Genomic DNA, 20676 nt, shown 5'->3' on the forward strand with positions numbered 1-20676 from the left:
ACAGCATTGTAAAGCAATTATACTCCAATAAAGATGTAAAAAAAAAAAAAACTGTATCCAAAACAGACAATAATTTCTAATTTGTTATTTGTTTAATTTATAAATTCTGAGGAATTACTTTTAATAATTACTTAAAGTGATATTTTATTTTTATGATATATACATTTTTTTCATATTTAGAAAAAGCCAAGGGTCCTTCTGGAATCAGTGGGACTGGGCTGTCCCTCGTCTTTCTTTTATGCTTCAAATATATTTTATTTTCCCCACCTCCATTCTAAATTAGCCTGTTATTTTATCCATCTTGTCAAATCACTGTTCTCCATCTTAGAAAGGAACAGAAAAGCTAAAGTGATACATTAATTCCTGGTAATGAAAAGGGGTATATTTACTGGCCTTTTTTTTTTTTTTTTTTTTTTTTTTTTTGCGGTACGCGGGCTTCTCACTGTTGTGGCCTCTCCCGTTGCGGAGCACAGGCTCCGGACGCGCAGCCTCAGTGGCCATGGCTCACGGGCCCAGCCGCTCCGCAGCATGTCGGATCTTCCCGGACCGGGGCACGAACCCGTGTCCTCTGCATCGGCAGGCGGACTCTCAACCACTGTGCCACCAGGGAAGCCCTGGCCTTTTTATATATAATGTAATCACTTTATGTCTCTAAAGTCTAAAGAAAGGAGTGACAACAAGAACAGTCCTAGAATAATAAGTCCAATTAAACAAACAAAAGAAGGCAAAAACAGAAAATTTAAAAAGCAAAAGAAGAGCTTTTTACATTATTCTTTCTTCCCTGATTCTGCTTCATTTTCAGTTTTTCAAAACAGAAGGAAAGAAGGAAGGGAGGAAAAAAGAATTCACATAAAACCAAATGTTCCATAGTCCAGGGAGATGGTGGGTAACATGTTTTCTTAAAATGTTTCTACTTTCTCACTTATGTTCTTCACTTTTGGCTTTTTTTTCATCCTCCCCAGGCACCTGGGCTTTGATGGAGAGGCAACTCAGTAGCTCCCATGAATCCAATGCCACACGTTACCTATATAATTAGAGGCCACATCATAATTACTGTCATGTATATAATCAGTGTTCCTGCACACACTCAATTACTCAAGCCCTATTGCTGATTGATAGGCAGAAATATGTTTTGTCTTTCATTTTATGAGACAGGCAATGGATGTAAATTTACTGTTTTGCGCAGATGCTATCTCATCATAACATAATTAGTCAATTAATGAACAAATATTACTGAGCATTTAATACGACTCCAGAATGTGACACAGGCTTGTTGCCCACGGCTAAGTGGATAGAATACATTTCCTGATGATGTAGTGGCTAGTACTAATTTTAACTTTTGCCTGAAATAGAGTAATGTATTACAAATGAAAATGCATGTTGCATGTGTAAGTTTTGCTTAAATACTGATTTGTAATTCTAAAAGAAAAATGGAAGACGACTGTAAAAAAGTATCAAAAATATGGGAAGTATGTATGTTGTGAACCTGCTTTATGTATCAAACACTGGTTTGGCCTGAATGGGTGCCCTTTGTGTGTAATTGGACAGAATAGTTGAAGATCTACAGATGAACCTGAGCATCGGGGGTACTGTACTTAGCATATGGCTGGTACCAAACTTATCAGAACCAGTCACTGAGATTCACATTACACAAGAGAGGAAATGCTATGGATGCAATAACATTTAGATTCAAAAAAACTTTTTCTTTGCACCAAAATTAAGCATAAGATATCTTCCCAAGCCACATTTTCTGTATGTAAACAAAATGCCTGAGAATCCAAGGCCCCGATATTGTTTTCATGTCATTAGAACAATGTTCATCTTTTACAATCTTTAAAATTGACTCAATAGGTAATTTTTCCTAATCTCTGTTATTAGAGATTTGCTGGTCCTTGAAGCAGTATTGCAGAACGAGGGTCAGAATATGGAAACTGGAGCCTGACTACCTGCCTTCAAATCCCTTTCTGTCATCTATTCATTTCTGTAAATGTAACTTCTCTTTGTCAGTTTTATCATCTGTAAAAGGATCGTGATAATAGTATTATGTACCTCCTAACTTTTTGTGAGAATTAAATTAGTTAATCCATAGAAAGTGCTTAAAACAGAAGTAAACCCTAGATATAGTTTTAGCTATTATAAAATGTATTTTGTCCACCCAACTGGGGTAAAAGGAAAAGGCTGAATGTTGAGTAGGGGGTGGAAGATGCGGGGTAAGAGAATGGAGAGAAAGTACATAAAAATACTTTCTAAAGGCCAAAATAGCTCTTTCGTTAGTCACTGGACAGATTTTGTTTTCTTAGAACTACAGGTCTTGAATAAACACTCCCTAAGACAGCAAGATGAAAGACCCCAGGCTGTGGAGAGTAGATGGCGGTGGGGCATCAGGAGGGAAAAAGGGAAAAAAGCTGGTCATTTTCACCGATGCGACAAGTTTGTTTGCAACATAAAGTATTTGACTTTAGCCTCATATTTTAAGCCACATGTTATATATTTATTTAACAGACGAGTAGATTGTAGCGCAAATTCATCTTTTGTGCTTTCTTTTACGTGTTTCCTAAGCCATATTGTAAAGTCATACACTAAAAGTGCTTCCTCTTTTTGAAATGAAGATTTTAAGATAAATGAGAATTTTTGTCACAGATATTATCAGCATAAATGAGACAGAATAAAAAATGTTTTTTCTTTGTTTTCCCTTGAGGATGGTAAAAATAAAATAAAGATGACTTGCACAAAGACCACATCAATAAAAAATATTGCCAGGCATCCTGGGTTTAAAGTCCTTTCTCAATGTGTGATCTTAATCAAATTGTTTAATCTTCCTAAAATATGGTTTTCCTATCATAAAATGGGGATCATAATAGTCCTAGTTTGTAGAATGTTTGAAACATTCAAATGAGTATATACAAAGTTCATAGAACCGTGCATATAACTACCCACCAATGTTTGCCTGTCTAGTGTCATCATCAGCAATTGTGAATGCGGTTGAGCACTTTTGTGGGTAACATTCCATGAACTTGTCTGGTGTCCCACGCTCTTGATCTTAAAGTCAAGTCTACTTGCTCCCAGCCAAACCCACGTGCCCTGGATGCATTCACAAACACAGCAATAGACAGAGGAGCTTACTGCAGCCATCTTTCTGGAAAACTACCAAACTATACTAACAATAAAGATACTCATTTTGAAAAACTCAATATTTGCCCTTATATCTTTTTTAAACAAGAGGATTTTAATGCAGGGAATTGTTTACACAGGTGAAGAGGAGCTGAAAAGCCAAAGGGGGAACAATGAGGTAACCCAGAAATTGACAACAGCCAGAAATGTCTACCACCCTCTGCTAGAGACACAAGGGAGGGGGCTCAGAAACAGAGCCCAGAGGCTGAAGTCCCTTGTTGGAAGTTGGATCTATGAATGGTTTGTCTTGTGGGAGCTGAAACCACCAGACACATGCAGATGCGTCTGGAGGTACCACCCGGACAGAGAGGGAGGTGGAGAAACTCCCAAGCTTCACCCCTCCTCCCACCACCCATCTCCACCCAGTGGCTCCCATGAGCCAAAGTCAGCTGACGTGGGAGCCTGGGAAACTCAGGCTGCAGGGGATCTAAGAATCCTTAGATCTAACGCAGACATAGAGAATGGACTTGAGGACATGGGGAGGGGTAAGGGTAAGCTGGGACAAAGTGAGAAAGTGGCATGGACATATATACACTACCAAATGTAAAATAGATAGCTAGTGGGAAGCAGCCACATAGCACAGGGAGACCAGCTCGGTGCTTTGTGACCACCTAGATGGGAGGGGTAGGGAGGGTGGGAGGGAGACACAAGAGAGAGGGGATATGGGGACATATGTATAAGTATAGCTGATTCACTTTGTTATACAGCAGAAACTAACACAACTTTGTAAAGCAATTATACTCCAATAAAGATGTTTAAAAAAAACACAAAAAACAACAACAAAAAAACGAAAACAAAACAAAAAACGAATCCTTAGATGTAAGCTGAGGATTACCCCCAGAACGAAGTAGATAATAAAGAGAAAAAATAAAAGTATGCTCTGGCACAAGGCCCACGCTTCAGTCTCTAGCAACTTACCAAACTGGTCTTCGGTTTCATGGCTGATATTGTAGTAAGCACAGATATCGAACATCTAATGATTGCTAATAGAGACTTCCATCTTCCTTGCCCTTACTTTCAAGGCTGGAAGTAACTTGGAAGGCTGGGGGGACAAAAAGGAAGCAAAGATGTGCCTTGTACGTCTCTGATCTGAGATCTTCTCTGGTGCTTCACATATTGTCTCATGTGACATGGCTTTAGCGTCTTTAAATTAGTTTAGCTTTTAGATATTTTACCAAGTTAAAACAATGACTGAGTTATGAGTCAGGATACCTGGGGCAGGAGAAATGTCCACGGCCTCTCTCACCCTTGGAAATACAATAGCAATGAAAATCATTTTCTTTTCTGAGGGAAGAGACATCTCTTTTTCAGGATAAAATAAAAAGTGGAATTTATACAGCATTATTTATCCTATAGTCACTGCAATTAGGAATCCCAGTTAGTGGAGCGATACCTTGGTTCAGAGAAGCATGGGTTCTGCCTTTTCAGAAGACTAAGTTTCTGTTCAAACCTTTTCCTTTTAGACATCATTTTGCATGAGAATGAACTTGCTCTGCTTCCCCTGCTACACTTTGAGCTCCTGGAAGCCAAAGACCAGGCTTCGCTGTGTGTTTTACTCCCATTCTCTAGTTATCAGCATAGGTCCTTCATTTTAACAAATCAATCAATCAATCAATTAATCGATTGATTCAAGAAGTTCTGAAACCTCTTCTGAACAGTCCCACTCAGATCATATGATCTTTTGCTATATTTCCTAAGGATCAGATATGACAACTATACAACTAAAATCTTCCAGAACAGTCCAGATTTTGAATAATCTATGTTACTATTATATCAAATGTCAGAAAATATGTATCAGCTTTTGGCTTGAGAAATATCAATGCAGGGGATAAACTTCATACATCTGGGTCCAAAAACTCTGTAACTTCAAGACCCTCTACTCACCCTTAGTGCATTAGGCAATGTGACACAAAGCAAAGAGTATAACTTTTGTAATCTAAGTGTCCTGGGTTCAAATCCTTGTTCTATTCTTTATTAGAGGTTTTCCATGATTCTTGTTGCCTTTGGAAAGCACTGTTCAATCAAAATCTTACATGGAAACCAAATACATATCATAGATAAAGGTAGAATTTTCTCCTGGGAGCAAAATGAAAGACCCAGACCTCAGCCCACTTGGTTTTCCCTCTATCAGGCCTAACTCACTGCTGTTTCCCACTGGGCCCACAAGGGCAAAGTTCTGTGGGACAAAGTTTGAAAACCACTGATTTTGTCTTTCAGAATTTGAGTTTCATCACCTCCAAATTGGGAATGAAAATACTTACCTGAATCAAGTGTGTTTATCATGAAAAGTTTTCACAGCCACAGCACTGATTTAGTCTTTCATCTTCAGATGCTGTCTTACTCTTGGAAGCTTTTTCTAGCTGGGAAGAATAGATTTGTGAACAGTACAGTTTTTAATTCAATAAGTCCTGCCTCCTCACATTTTCTCCAAATTCTGCTTGCAAATTAAACAGTATTTTCTTTAGCTTACTTCTTTCTTCCTAGAGCTTGACATACAGAGCTAAAAAATTCAAGGGGAAGGGAGTTAGACTCCAGTTTTTGATGTAAAGTGGACCATGGGTGTAAGAGATGAGTGAAATGGATGGGGGCCATCTTTGCAGACAATCTACCACAGTCAGACCCAAGATGACCCTAGGCAACAGTTTTACCCGTTGGTTCCCACACACAAAACATGGATCACCAGTTTTGCAGCCTCCAATAGCAGTTTGAAATATTTCCAGCCTTCGCTAACAGTTCTTGCCAACCAGTCTCAAAGCCAATGAAACATATTTTCAGTTTTTGTTACCTACACACAAGTTCTGCTACTAATTTCTATATCAATTACTTATTGATACCTGAAAAACCACCCCAGAAGCAAAAGGTAAAACAACAACTATTATATTTGCTTAGGATTCTCTGGGCTAGCAATTTGGGTTGTGTTCAGCCAGGTGTTTTTTTTTGCTGGTTTCACCGGGAATACTTTATGGACTTGTACTTTTATGCTCGCTCAGTTGTGACCACACGATCTACAATGGCCACACACATGTGCCTGGTCTTTGTCAAACTGTCAGCTATGGCGTCTCTGTTCTCTTCATTTCAAGATGGCTAAGCCAGGATCATTGCCATTTGGTCATAGTGTTCCCTCTACCAGCAAAAGAGGCTAAGGCCAAGTGTGCAGACACCTGTCAAACTGCTGCTCATGGAGCATTTGCTACAGTTGCAATGCCAAATTCAAGCACAGATCCAAAGGTTGAAGAAATGCATTTCTTCTCTTGATGGGGAGAGTGCCAAAGCCAAATTGCAGAGATGTGTGCATACAAGGATGGGAAGAACTGCTGAAGCTCTCTTTGAAAGCAGTCTTCCACAGGTTTATTGTAATCAATTGTGAGCTGTTTTTAGCAAATGTATTTTTGTCCTGATAATTAAGTAATGAAGCCTAGGAAAGTCTCATTTATAAAAATGAGTAATAATGGATTCAAAGTTGTTCAGGAATTGTTTCTCAATGACTTGAATTTAGAAATACTTTCTTAGAGGTGAGAAAGGAATGTGAAATTGTATCTTATATCTTGAGAAGTATTCCTTATCCTAGGGTCTCTTGGCTGAAGGCCAAAATATCCTTGGAAGAATATTGACAGCTCACAATTTCTTGAGAGACTATAGAATCAGACTTTAAAACTTGTAGGAACAGAGACAGCTAAAAAGAATATGAAGCAAAGAACCCAAGAGTGGTCTGTTAGTAGGTATAGTGCAGCTTCTACTAGGACATAATGAAATCTCAAACATTCTGAGTATATTTGCCTCTCTACCTCAGTTTTAGTTTCCAGAGAGCAATGATCTGAAATAACCTACCTTTGATCACATACTGTTCTTTACTCAGCTGAGGGCCAGGCAAGTGGATATGGTTTTCATGAACTAAATCCAGTATGAACTAGATATTTCTTCAAAAGGTGTTTATGGTCTCCTAGGGAGGAATAAACAGATGCTGGTAGCCAATAAGCAGCAAATGTTACTTACTGTGTCTAATGAAGGTGGTCATGCTTGGGGTAGAGGTATCTGACAAGTCAGTCCCAAAGGGGCAAGCAAAAGTTTGATAATTGCTTCTTTAAATTGTTGAAAAGCATATGATAATTTGCCCTGATTTCGGGGACAAGAGAAACTTCTTCATTTTCCTTCTGGATCAACATTGAAGACTTTAGGTCTTGGCATGGAGCATGTGACTAGAGGGAACAGAACAACTGAAAACACTTTATTTATTATAAGTCTGTGGATCATTTTCTGTCCTTTGGGATTCCTGTCACTCAGGAAAGGGAAAGAGGCAAAGCATCACAGGACCTGATGAATTAGCACACTGTCTCTTGCAGCGTCATCCCCACGTGCCTGTGTTACCTGCCCTCTCAGCAAACCCTGCAGGGCTGAGGCCCATAACTCCACCTCCAGATGTGGCTGTCTGTTGTGTGGTGCTTTGGAATCTGATGACTCAACACCATCATCCCAGGTAACAGCTGGCTGTCTTTGGATTTCTGTCATCTCCTCATGTTCCATTAGCCTCTCACAGCTGGCCTCCCTATGCACAATCAGCAGTTTGGCTAATCTCTCCCTGATCTCTCCCCTTCCTGCAGGATGTTCATCATTAATGCATCCTTGCTCTGCTCCCCCCTCCTCTCAGCCTACCAGTGCTCTCTATTAGTGCATGCTGTGCCAGAGGCAACCCATCCGCTGTCTGCTCAGCACCAGCTTTGCTGTGTTTCAGCACTGTTGGGCCCTAAGGCAGAGTGTGTCCAGGACCATTAGATACTGGGTTGGAAGCACTGTTAGGATACCTACTTGTGTATGAACGTGAGCTCTACGAGAGCTGAGCCCTCATTCCCTCATTGACCTGCTAACATGCTCTTGTTCAGACTCCAATATTTGTAAGTTGATGCTCCCTTGCCTGGCTATACCTCAAATTAATTACAGTAATAAAAACCACAGCAACAGTGGTTAATACAATAATAATTAAAGACAGTATCATTGGGGCTTCTCTGGTGGTGCAGTGGTTGAGAGCCCGCCTGCCGATGCAGGGGACACGGGTTCGTGCCCCGGTCCTGGAGGATCCCACATGCCATGGAGCAGCTGGGGCCCGTGAGCCACGGCCGCTGAGCCTGCGCGTCCGGAGCCTGTGCTCCGCAGCTGGAGAGGCCACAACAGTGAGAGGCCCGCGTACTGCAAAAAAAAAAAGACAATATCATGATAATAACAATAGTCCATTTCATGTCTAGGGTGTTAACTGTTCTGAATCTGTGCTAAAAGCTAGTCTCCGATTAAATTCTAACATCTCTGTGAGTTAGGTAATGCTGGTGAGGATATACCAGGTCACAGAAAGTTTAATAAAGCTGCCCAAGGCCATCCCACTGGTAAGAAGATATTGCACTTGATCCTGACTTCCCTATTTTCTTTAAAGCTTAAACTTTTAACCATTATGCATAATACTAGAATAGCTACCAGGTATGTTGCTTGGGTTTTTACCTGTAACAACATTTCAAAATTCAATGTTATCTAGTATTCAAACCATTAGAAAGGTTGATATAAATTAATTTGGTCTATTTAAATATACAGTACCTGAAGTTTGTGTGGATTTAAAAATAAAACATCAAAAGGAAACATCAAAAGAATTTCCAAGTGTAGTTCTTCAGATAACCAAGGACACTTCCTCCCTCTCTTCTATTTTGAAGGGCAGTGTAAGTGGAAAGGTTTAAGAAGCACTGATGTTTTGAGACTATTTGATTAATAATTATTTCCTCAGTCAGAATAAATTAGAGTGTAACCTGCAAGAAAATTGGGGTCATGCCTACTTAGCTGTCACAATGCTAAGGATAGTACTTGGCACATTGTGGATATGCATAGTTGTTTAATGAAGAAAGGAAGAAAAGAAAGAAAAAAGAACGATGGAGGAAAAGAGGCATCTCCAGTGTTGACAAACCCATTCCTATCAACAGTCAGTACAGACAGTTCACGTCCATGCTGGTGTTTTCCCCATGTCTCTCTGTCTGAGGGCATTCTTTGCAAATAGGAAAGTTTGTCCTCTAAACTGGGTAGTTCAGAGTCCAGAGAGTTGAATCCCCAAGAGGTTCTCTTACTGAGTAATTCAAGAAACCCAATTTCTTAACCCCTCAATGAATGACTCTGAGTGGAAGGAAGAAAGAAAGTAGGAAGAAAAACAATGGAAGAGAGTATAAATGAAGAAATAAAAACAGAAAGAAAAAGAGCAAAAGGGAGGAATGGAAACAAGGAAGAAGGGAGGGAGGGAAAGAGAGAAAGGGAAAAAAATGACAGAAAGGAAAAAAGAAAGAGAAAACAAAAGAAGAGGAGAAGAAAGCTAGTGGGGAGAATAGAAGAAAAATAAGTGGAAAGGAGGGAAGAAAAAAGTGAAAAAAGAAAAAAATGAGAGGCCCACAAGGAAACAAGGAGAAAGAGACTAGGTAGCAAGTAAGAAAGAAAGGACCTTAAATATTTATAAAAAGAAAAAAAAAAGGTAGTGATTTTGAGCAGAAGAAACAGGGATTTAGAGACTTTTATGTGGGGAGACAAAACTTTTTCCTAAACAAACTGAAATATCATCGTGTTTCTGTTCTTTGGTGCAAAAGAACGTTTCTTCACATCTAGTTATGATGGCTAGCTCAGTACTGAAGAGCATATCCTGGATTATAGCAAGAAGGTCTTGTTTGTCTCTTGAAGGACTGCTTTGCTTGTCTTCCTGTACACATGCCAAATTTCCCCTATGTATGCATGTGTCTGGGGTTCCTTTGTTATTTCCCAAGAATGACAAGCATAGAAAATACTGGTTGGGACAGCTGCAGGTTAAGCAGTCACCACCTGGAGCATCTCAGTGCATTTCAGGGGACTGGGGACAGGTGTAAGGTACGTTCCCTGTATCAGGGAAAACTCAGAAGTCAGAAACAAATTTACTGAACAAGACAAATTCCTGTCGTTGGCATGATATTTCCATGATGGTTAAATATATTCCTATTTATGAGTGAGAAACTTTATCTGTTTCAAGATAATTGTTTATAGCCCAGCCATCAGGAAAATTATTTTTGTTTTCTTTTCAAACTTTTACACTTTAAGTACTTATTTTATTTCCCCTAGACCGGAAAGATTGACCCAACCTCAAAGACAGGAGTGAGAATCAAGAATCAACCGTTTAGAGTCAGCTCTGCCACCAACTTGTAACATGGCCTGATGAGCTACTTCATTCCCCTATGTCTTCCTCCAGAGAAGTTTGGATAGATTCCTCAGTATTCCAAGTGAGCTTTTTAGAGCACCTTCTTGGGCCTCCAAGAACTGGGGAGATGGGGAGGGAGCCAGACCCTATAGCCATGCTTCACCTAAAGCAATCCTGATGACTGATTTCTCCATGTTGAGGTTTGAATAAGTTTTCATTCAAGGAAAAGTTTCTGCTAAAAATATAAATAATGTTAATATTAATGTAATATTAATTACAAAGTAATAATATTAAAAATATTTAAGGTCCTTTTTGAGTTTTATTCTATCAATAAATTCTAATTCTATAAACAAGCAAATAAACCAAGATAAATATCCTGTAATAAGAATTTAAAGCAAAAATGGCATTTTCTTTAAATGGAAGTGGACAGAATTATTTTAAAGTAAAATGTAAGAATATATTAAATTACAGAGACACTTGTAGAGACACCTGACAAATATGTTTCTGTGGGTTTGATGACTCTTAAAACCCCTTGTCAATTTCCCCAGCAGACTAAAAGGAGGGCTGCTGAGCTTTCTGAGAAGCACTGCAAAGGTATGTCTTCAGAAAGGTAGTTTAGGGGATGTGCCGCCTTCCCATCTCTGTGCTCTTATCAAAATGTCAGAGGAGCACACATGCTGAGATTTCTTTCCCCTTCCACGTGCATTAGCCCTCAGTTTGTGGATTAGATGGCTATCACGGAGACTGAGAGTAGAAAAAGATATTAAAATATTTCTTGCCTTAAGTTCCCTTTGTGTTTTGTCCAGGCCACAAGGGAAGACAAAAATGCTTCTCTCCAGGGTTGGCAGTTTCCAAGAGATCAAGCAGAGTGTGGGTCAAGGAAGAAGCAGCTTCTCAGGGACCCTCACGCTCCAGCAGTTTTCTTGATCCGTCTAGTAAAGAAGCAGGAAAAGGTGAAAGGTATTAAGGAGATGAAATGTCAGGGTAGGTGGGAGTTCCTTGCTAACTTGGCAGCTCCAAATTGGTTTAAGAAAGGGTCCCTGGGTAAGAGCAGCAACTATGTGAAAATGGAAGTATTCCTGGGTATTTTGAACGGCATCAAATACTTCACCATTTCTATGACTCCTAGGGACAGCAGACTGTGTTTTGTTTGCTCTGGGGTTTACAGTCATAGCCCCTTACATCAGGCTTCAATTCGCACCTGCAGATAAGACATTGTTCTGGGCCTCTCAGGCTCCCACAGATCTTCTGAGGTAGATGGAAAACTTTATCCCCAAAGAGAGAAAACTGTCTCTTTGCAAGTAGACTGTTCTTATCAAAGAAAATAAGACACTTTATTGTAAACAATGATCGATTAAAAATCCTGGCTCTACCTTTACTAGCTGGGTGACCATAGGCAAGTTACTTCATCTAAGTCTGTTTTCTTATCTGTAAAATATGTGTAATAAAACTTAAATCATGGGATTGTAAACTTGCAAAGAGCTTAACACACTACCTAGTACATAGTTTAATTTTGTTACTAACAAAATTGGGACCTAAGGAAAAGACACAATTAAAAATGTTTTCTGAATGTCTCAGTTACCAATTGGTCCTTTTATTTTATTATTGGTAATAAGTTATTTAAAGCAGGGGTTCCCAAGCCCCGGTACTGGTCCGCGTCCTGTTAGGAACCGGACTGCACAGCAGGAGGTGAGCGGTGGGCGAGTGAGTGGAGCTTCATCTGCCGCTTCCCATTGCTCCCCATCGCTCCCCATCGTTCCCCATCGCTCCCCATGGCTCCCCATGGCTCCCCATCACTCACATTACCACCTGAACCATCACCATCCCTGCCCCCCACCACCCCGTCTGTGGAAAAACTGTCTTCCACGAAACCGGTCCCTGGTGCCAAATTGCTGCGGACCGCTGATTTGAAGTGTTATCCAATCCTCATTGTCACTATAAACACAGTCTGTATCTATTGTCGGTATGTAACAATAAACATTAAAAAAGATTTGAATAACAAGCTTTTTTAAGTAATAAGGAGCCGTTGAATGTATTTGAGCATGGGATTTGTTAATTCCTTGAACAGATATCTAACACATGCTTGCCATGGGACAACCACTCTTCTAGAAAACGGTGACAAAGTGATGCAACAGACAAAGCTCGTGAAGTTTAATTCTCCTGGTGATAAAGTGAGGAAGGATGTTCTATAATAAATGATAATCTGGCAAAAAAGTTCACGGATTTCACAGAGTGAAAAGAAAACTGAAGAAGGGGTGGTGTTTCGAAGACTATTCCACTAGTCCAGGTAACAGACAATGTTTGCTATACCAGCGTGATGGCAGTCAAAGAGTCAAGGAGGAAATGCAGGGAGGAAGGCTTAGATGGATGGAAAGGTGACAGGAAGGAAAGGGGAAATGTTGATTTGAAGGGAGGGTAAAGCTTTTGGTTTCAAAGTATTGACAAAGTGTCCCGTTACAGCAGCCATAAATGGGAGACGGTAGCTCAGGAGAGACTTCAATATTTTAGCTTAATTTGAAACAGGATAGTTCTGAAGTTGACAACATCATAAAAGGGCAGAGTAGAATGAAAAAAGAGAAAAGCAATTAAATAATTTTATATAATTCATCACCCTCAAACAATGAAGAAGGTAAATGAGATTACCCAGTAGAACTTTTGGGAAAATCAGCATGTTGGAAACGTCTACATTGAAAACTGCTTAAAATTCCCAAAACACCTTTTCTGTTGTTTTACCAAAGGGGAAATATGTCACAATCCATGACAAGAATTAGAATTTCCTCTGAATGTGCCATGGAAGAAACAGCTATTTACTCAGCCAAAGTAGTTCAATAACCGTATTGCTTAGAAAATGATTGTTTCTTCTCTGTAAAAGTGATTTTCCATTTTTGCAAGAAATCCAGGGAACTGACTCAATTTCTCTCAGGTAAATACTAAGAGAGGTCTGAGTTTACCAAACAAGAGTCAGTGCCTCACCTTGAGAAGGGGGGCATGTTGAATTGAGCTAATAAACATTATTCATGTATTCCATTTTAAATCATCACCAAATATGCCGCTAGGCTTTTGTAATGGAGAAATGTAAAAAGAAAAACTAAGTCCATGCATTATTTAAATATAAAAATATAACACAGTGAACAATACTGTGGATATACTGGATACAAACAAAATGCAAAATGTCAAATGTAGGAGTATAATTAAAAAGAAACTTAACACGTAAATGCGGAATGCAGTATATGTGTATATGTGTGTGTGTGTGTGCATGTGTGTATATATACATATATATATATATATATATATATATATATATCTTCAATTAAGACAAACTTTAAATTGCCAAGTAAATTATCCAGTCTTTTTAAAGAAGGTATAGGTCACATTATGATTTAATGATGAGGGAGCACTTTATAGAAGTATTATTTTACCTTGTACCTTGAAAGGTGGTATAATTTGTGTAAACTTGTAGAGAAAACAAAAAAACCAAAGTGTCCTTGCATATTGATTTTGCTTAAGTGAAACTGTGGAGGCCAAAAAAATGTGAGATGTGGGTAGGGGACAGGACATGGTAAATAGATTTGACCTTTGACATCTGGTAAAGACATGAGCATCTTGGATGTCTGGCTGAGGTTTGTCAACTTTATCATGTAGACCTCCCAGAGCTGTGGAAGGCTTTTGAGCAGAAAGAGAAGTAGAGTTTAAGGGGAATAATATGGCAAAAGTGCAGATAATAAGTTGGAAAAGGGAATGAATGGAGTTAGGACAAGCAGCTATAAAGTTCCTTTCAGAAGGTTTGGCTTGAGACAGAACACAAAAAGTATTCCAATATTTCAGATTTCAAATTGTGACTGGAAGTATATACACGAAATGTGGAACCTTATACAAACTGATGTTAGCTGGGTTATCTGGGGACATGGCTCCCTCTTCCCACCTAACTCCTGAAGGATACAGCAATCTCTCTCTGTGGTTGGTGCAAGAACACTGAAGAGTTTTGACTACTGCTAATGCATCCTAGATGTCTATCTTTCTAGCTGAATAAACAGCTTAACCTCTCCATGCCTCACTTTCTCACTCTATAAAGTTGATTTAGTAATAGTTCAATAACTGTAGGAAAAGCTTAAATTAGTTCACCTATGTAAAGCAAACAGAATAGTGCCATGTACATAGCAGATCCTGTATGTGTTTTAGCTACTTTTATTATTTGTTACCAATAAACCAACACATTCATTAGACCCATGACCACCTTTTGAAGTCCAAACCATGCAAGTGCCATGATCCAGGGCATGACTTAAAAAGTGATTATTGTGACTATATCTTTGTGCCCCCAACAGGGTTTTTATTCAATGAATTATATCTTTTCTTCTAAATTTTACCTACTTGTAAAGAGTAGGGTGATGACATAATATTTGATAGTCCCTAACCTCCATCTGTAAAGATACTTTAATTTTTTCCTTCTGTGGTTTCCCGCAAACATAAGTAATTTAAACAGAATGTCTATGCATTTATGCAAGATACGTTGATTGTAATGAAAACAAACATAATGCATTAATAAAGAAGGGACTCAAATTTATGGCCCCTGATACTTCTAGACTAAGGATTTATCTAATAACGCATTCTTTGCCTTTGCCAATAATGCACAGCCATGGAAAATCCATATATATACTTATTTTGGCCACTTCTCTTTTCATATAAAGAAGATAATAAGTTACACTGCAGGAAGCTGTGCCCATTGGGAGGATTTCCCATCTCTACTCTCTTTAGGGACCACTCTATATGGGACTGTAACACAGCCACCATCCATTTCTGGCTCATACAATATACCAGGCTTATATAAACCCAGCTCATAATTTTTCTTCCTTCTCTCACAAAAGGAATCCCATGTTACCAATGGGTTTGAGCTGAGGGAGCAGCCACAGTGTGATAGTGGAGACGTTAGAGGGTTCTGGGCCAACTCTTTGTGCACCCTGCCTGTGTTTCCAACCCAGCTCTTGCGTGATCCTGGCTCTACCACTTTCATCTTATCATGTATTGTTGCTGCTCTATCTCAGCTGATAGAACTAGAAACTATAAAACTTTTATTAAAGAATTTTTTTAAACACAAATAATTTGAAAGACATCCATTTTCATGAATTGGAAGACTTACTATTGTTAAGATGACCATACTAGCCAAAGTAATCTACAAAATCAGTCAGTGCCTATCAAAATCCTAGTGGCATTTTTTTTTATAGAAATAGAAAAACAATCTGAAAATCCATATGGAACCACAAAGGACCCTAGAAAGCCTAAGACATCTTGAGAAAGAAGAGTAAAGCTGGATGCACCACACTTCCTGATTTCAAAATATACTACAAAGCAACAGTAATTATAAGAGCATGATTCTGGCGTAAACACAGATATATAGACCAATGGAACAGAATAGAAAGCCCAGAAATAAAACCACACATAAACAATAAACTGGTCTTCAACAAGATTGCCAAGAATACACAATGTGGAAATGATAGTCTCTTCCACACGTGGTGCTGAGAAAATTGGATATCCATACGGAGCTGTTTTTTTTTTTTTAAAGTGAATAATTCCTTGTTGGAAATGGATTTTTTTCAGCTTACATCATAATTCTCATTGGGAATCTTGCTATAAATTTATAATGTTTTTCCTATCACAGATAGTTTTGTACCAAAGGGTTTGCTCAGTTTTATGGCCCAAGCAACAAGTATGTTTGCACTAAAGTCTTCTTGTCACTCCATATGGAACATAGTTGTATTTCTAGGTATGGAATATGCTGCTTCTAGAAGCTGAAGATATTGCCAGACATTATACTTTCTTCTTATTGGTGGGATTAAGAGAAACAGTAATTTGTTCTTTATTTTGGATGAGATTTCCTGATATAATCTCCAAATCTTCATAGGCTTTATCTCTCACTTTTGGATCCAATATTCTTACCAAGGCCCACGATCTACTTGAAACTTCTTGCTCATATGATTTGATTAACATTGTGTTGGTGGTACACCGGGCCAAGGTAAGGTTACGTGGAATAATCAGATAGTCATACAATACAATACAATAACAGTACAGAGGGTGAGGGTATTAAGCATGACACTGGGAAAATGTAAACGTATATTGTTTTCTATCTTCTATGATGATAAACTGCTTTATGCCCCCCCTTCTTGGTAGAGATGGAAAAGAACTTCACTGCCAATCAATGACTATGTGCATTTGAGATCATGTTAATCTCTCCTGGCAAGTAAACATTTCATATTGACAGAGCAGCTGCAATAAGAAGTGCTACTTGGTTGAGTTTGGGGAAATCTATTTTCATACTCTAGAATTGGTCTGATTTCTAAAGGGAAGATGTAGAAAGTTAAATGTGGACCACACCATTCATCCTTTAGGTCTTTAAGAATACCATTAATCTCTGCTATTTGGGGGTGGGGGAGTATGATTATGCTTTTGATCTGCTATCCTGGTTGAGGATTGGAGAGGAGGCAATTTCAGAGGATTTCACTTGACTTTTCTTACTATAATAGCTCTTAGGCCATAGGCCAAGGAATAATGTAAGTGTTGTGTAAATTATCAAGTACGTCCATTCCAGTCAGCCCTTCCGAGACTGGGAAATAACCACAGGGTAACTCCATAGACCTAGTGGATCACTGTGAGCTGGATATAGATAAAGATTACATTTATCACCTGATTCTCATATTATTCCACTCTAATAGCATCAATTAATAGCATCTGAGTACCAGTGAAAACTCAGCCCCTGTGACCAACAGTCCTTATGTTGTCTGGTCATTCTCTTTTCTTCAATGTATGATCTTAGTTACTGAACAAGGGGCGAGTCATTACTAAATATATTTGGTGTTGCAAATTCTTTCTTCCTGATGAGACAGGCTCATCTTCAAACTGGGCTCTAGATCTGAAAAGTGCCTCAGATCATAAAACGAGTCAGAGGATCTCTGATTTCTGTTATTTTAGTGTTCTGTCATCTCCAGTGGTATCAAAGAACCCAGTTCTGTTACACAAAGCATCTTCTGCTGTATGTCTAACTTGGAGAACAGAGCCATCACGGAATCTCCCATGCTTCTAGCACCCTCACCAATGCATTATTTTTTTCCTAATAAACTTTTATCTACATTTTATTTATTTATAGTTTTTATTTATATTTTTGTGAGAACACTAAAGTTCTAATCTCTTAGCAAATTTCAATTACATGATACAGTATTATCAACTACAGTCACCGAGTTACACATTATATCTTCAGACTTTATTCCTCTTATAACTGAAAGTTTGCACCCTTTTCTCAACCTCTCCCTATTTCCCTCACCCACCCAGCCCCAGCAAATACTTTTCTACTCTGCTTCTATGAGTTCAACGTTTTTTTCTTTTTTTAGATTCCATGTATAAGTGACACCATGAAGTACATGTGGTATTTATCTTTGTCTGGCTTATTTCACTCAGCATAATGACCTCCAGATTCATCCATGTTGCTGCAAACGGCAGGATTTCCACCTTTTTTAAGGCTGAATAATATTCCATTGTGTTTATATTAATTTATTATATTATATTATCCATATATGTGTGTGTATGGATTATATATATTACATACATGTGTATATATATAACATTTTCCTTATCCATTCATGCATTAATGGACACTTAAGTTGGTTCCATACCTTGGCTATTGTGACTAATGCTGTGATCAACATGGAAATACAGATATCTCTTTCACAGAGTTATTTCATTTCCTTTGGATATTAATCAAGAAATGGGGAAAAAGAAATGGGGTGCTAGATCATGTAATAGCTCTATTTTTAAGTTCATTAAGAAATCTTCATACTGTTTTCCAAAATGTCTGAACCATTTTATATTCCCACCAACACTGAACAAAAGTTCTCTTTTCTGCACATCGCTGCCAGCACTTGCTATTGTGTGTTTATTTTATAGAAGAAATCCAAACAGGTTGACATACTATCTCATTGTGTTTTTTTTTTAACATCTTTATTGGAGTATAATTTCTTTACAATGTTGTGTTAGTTTCTGCTGCATAACATAGTGAATCAACTATACATACACATAAATCCCCATATCTCTTCTCTCTTGCGTCTCCCTCTCATCCTCCCTATCCCACCCCTGTAGGTGGTCACAAAGCACCAAGCTGATCTCCCTCTGCTATGCAGCTGCTTCCCACTAGCTATCTATTTTACATTTGGTAGTGTATATATGTCCATGCCACTCTCTCACTTTGTCCCAGCTTACCCTTCCCCCTCCCCGTGTCCTCAAGTCCATTCTCTACATCTTTATTCCTCTCCTGTGTCTAGATTCTTCAGAACCTTTTATTCTTTTTTAGATTCCATATATATGTGTTAGCATATGGTATTTGTTTTTCTCTTTCTGACTTACTTCACTCTGTATGACAGACTCTAGGCTCATCCACCTCACGACAAATAACTTAATTTCGTTTCTTTTTATGGCTGAGTAATATTCCATTGTATATATGTGCCACATCTTCTTTATCCATTCATCTGTCAATGGACATTTAGGTTGCTTCCATGCCCTGGCTATTGTGAATAGAGCTGCAATGAACATTGTGGTACATGTCTCTTTTTGAATTATGGTTTTCTCAGGGTATATGCCCAGTAGTGGGATTGCTGGGTTGTATGGTAGTTCTATTTTTAGTTTTTTAAGGAACCTCCATACTGTTCTCCATAGTGGCTGTATCAATTTACATTCCCACCAGCAGGGCAAGAGGGTTCCCTTCTCTCCACATCCTGTCCAACATTTATTGCTTGTACATTTTTTGATGATGGCAATCCTGACCAGTGTGAGCTGATACCCCATTGTGCTTTTAATTTCCATTGCTCCAATGAGCAGTGATGTTGAGCATCCTTTCATGTGTTTGTTGGCAATCTGTATATCTTCTTTGGAGAAATATCTATTTAGGTCTTCTGCCCAGTTTTGGATTGGGTTGTTTGTTTTTTTGATATTGAGCTGCATGAGCTACTTGTAAATTTTGGAACTTAATTTTTGTCAGTTGCTTTGTTTGCAAATATTTTCTCCCATTCTCAGGGCTGTCTTTTTATCTTGTCTATGGCTTCCTTCGAGATGAAAAGGCTTTTAAGTTTCATTAGGTCCCATTTGTTTATTTTTGTTTTTATTTCCATTTCTCTAGGAAGTGGGTCAACAAGGATCTTGCTGTGATTTATGTCATATAATGTTCTATGTTTTCATTTAAGAGTTTGATAGTGCCTGGCCTTACATTTAGGTCTTTAATTCATTTGGAGTTTATTTCTGTGGATGGTGTTAGGGAGTGTTCTAATTTCATTCTTTTACATGTAGCTGTCCAGTTTTCCCAGCATCACTTATTGAAGAGGCTGTCTTATCTCCATTGTATACTCTTGCCTCCTTTATCAAAGGTTAAGTGACCATATGTGCGTGGATTTATCTCTGGGCTTTTTATCCTATTCCATTGATCTATATTTCTGATTTTGTGCCAGTACCATACTGTCTTGATTGCTGTAGCTTTGTAGTATAGTCTGCAGTCAGGGAACCTGAATCCCACAGCTCCATTTTTCTTTCTCAAAATTGCTTTGGCTATTTGGGGTCTTTTGTGTTTCCATGCAAATTGTGAAACTTTTTGTTCTAGTTTGGTGAAAAATGACATTGGTAGTTTGACAGGGATTGCACTGAATCTATAGATTGCTTTGGGTAGTATTGTCATTTTCACAATGTAGATTTTTCCAATGCAAGAACATGTTATATCTATCCATCTGTTTGTATCATGTTTAATTTCTTTCATCCTTGTCTTATAGTTTTCTGCATACTTGTCTTTTGTCTCCTTAGGTAGGTTTATTCGTAGGTATTTTATTCTTTTTGTGGCAGTGGTAAATGGGACTGTTTTCTTAATTTCACTTTCAGATTTTTCATCATTAGTGTATAGGAACGTAAGAGATTTCTGTGCATTAATTTTGTATCCTGCTATTTTCCAAATTCATTGATTAGCTCTAGTAGTTTTCTGGTAGCATCTTTAGGATTGTCTATGTATAGTATCATGTCATTTGCAAACAGTGACAGTTTTACTTCTTCTTTTCCACTTTGGACTCCTTTTATTTCTTTTTCTTCTCTTATTGCTGTGACTAAAACTTCCAAAACTATGTAGAATAATAGTGGTGAGAGTGGGCAACCTTTTCTTTTTCCTGATCTTAGTGGAAATGGTTTCAGTTTTTCACCATTGAGAATGATGTTGGCTGTGGGTTTGTCATATACGACCTTTATTATGTTGAGGTAAGTTCCCTCTATGCCTACTTTCTGGAGGGATTTTATCATAAGTGGGTGTTGAATTT

At 38.4% G+C, this 20676-nt stretch overlaps 1 long non-coding RNA gene across 1 annotated transcript in view; it reads right to left on the minus strand.

Moving 5' to 3' along the window:
* Nucleotides 1–460: 460 nt before the first annotated feature.
* LOC109552212 (uncharacterized) overlaps nucleotides 461–20676 on the minus strand; it is a 63695-nt gene continuing 43479 nt past the window's right edge. Inside the window, exons 2-5 of the long non-coding RNA XR_002178976.2 lie at nucleotides 7000–11283; nucleotides 5433–5531; nucleotides 4090–4213; nucleotides 461–1024 (exon numbers count right to left, since the gene is read on the minus strand). This is a non-coding gene — a long non-coding RNA (uncharacterized lncRNA). The remainder of the gene's footprint in view (nucleotides 1025–4089; nucleotides 4214–5432; nucleotides 5532–6999; nucleotides 11284–20676) is intronic.

The sequence above is a fragment of the Tursiops truncatus genome, chromosome 8, assembly GCF_011762595.2.
Source record: "Tursiops truncatus isolate mTurTru1 chromosome 8, mTurTru1.mat.Y, whole genome shotgun sequence".
Lineage (NCBI taxonomy): Eukaryota > Metazoa > Chordata > Mammalia > Artiodactyla > Delphinidae > Tursiops > Tursiops truncatus.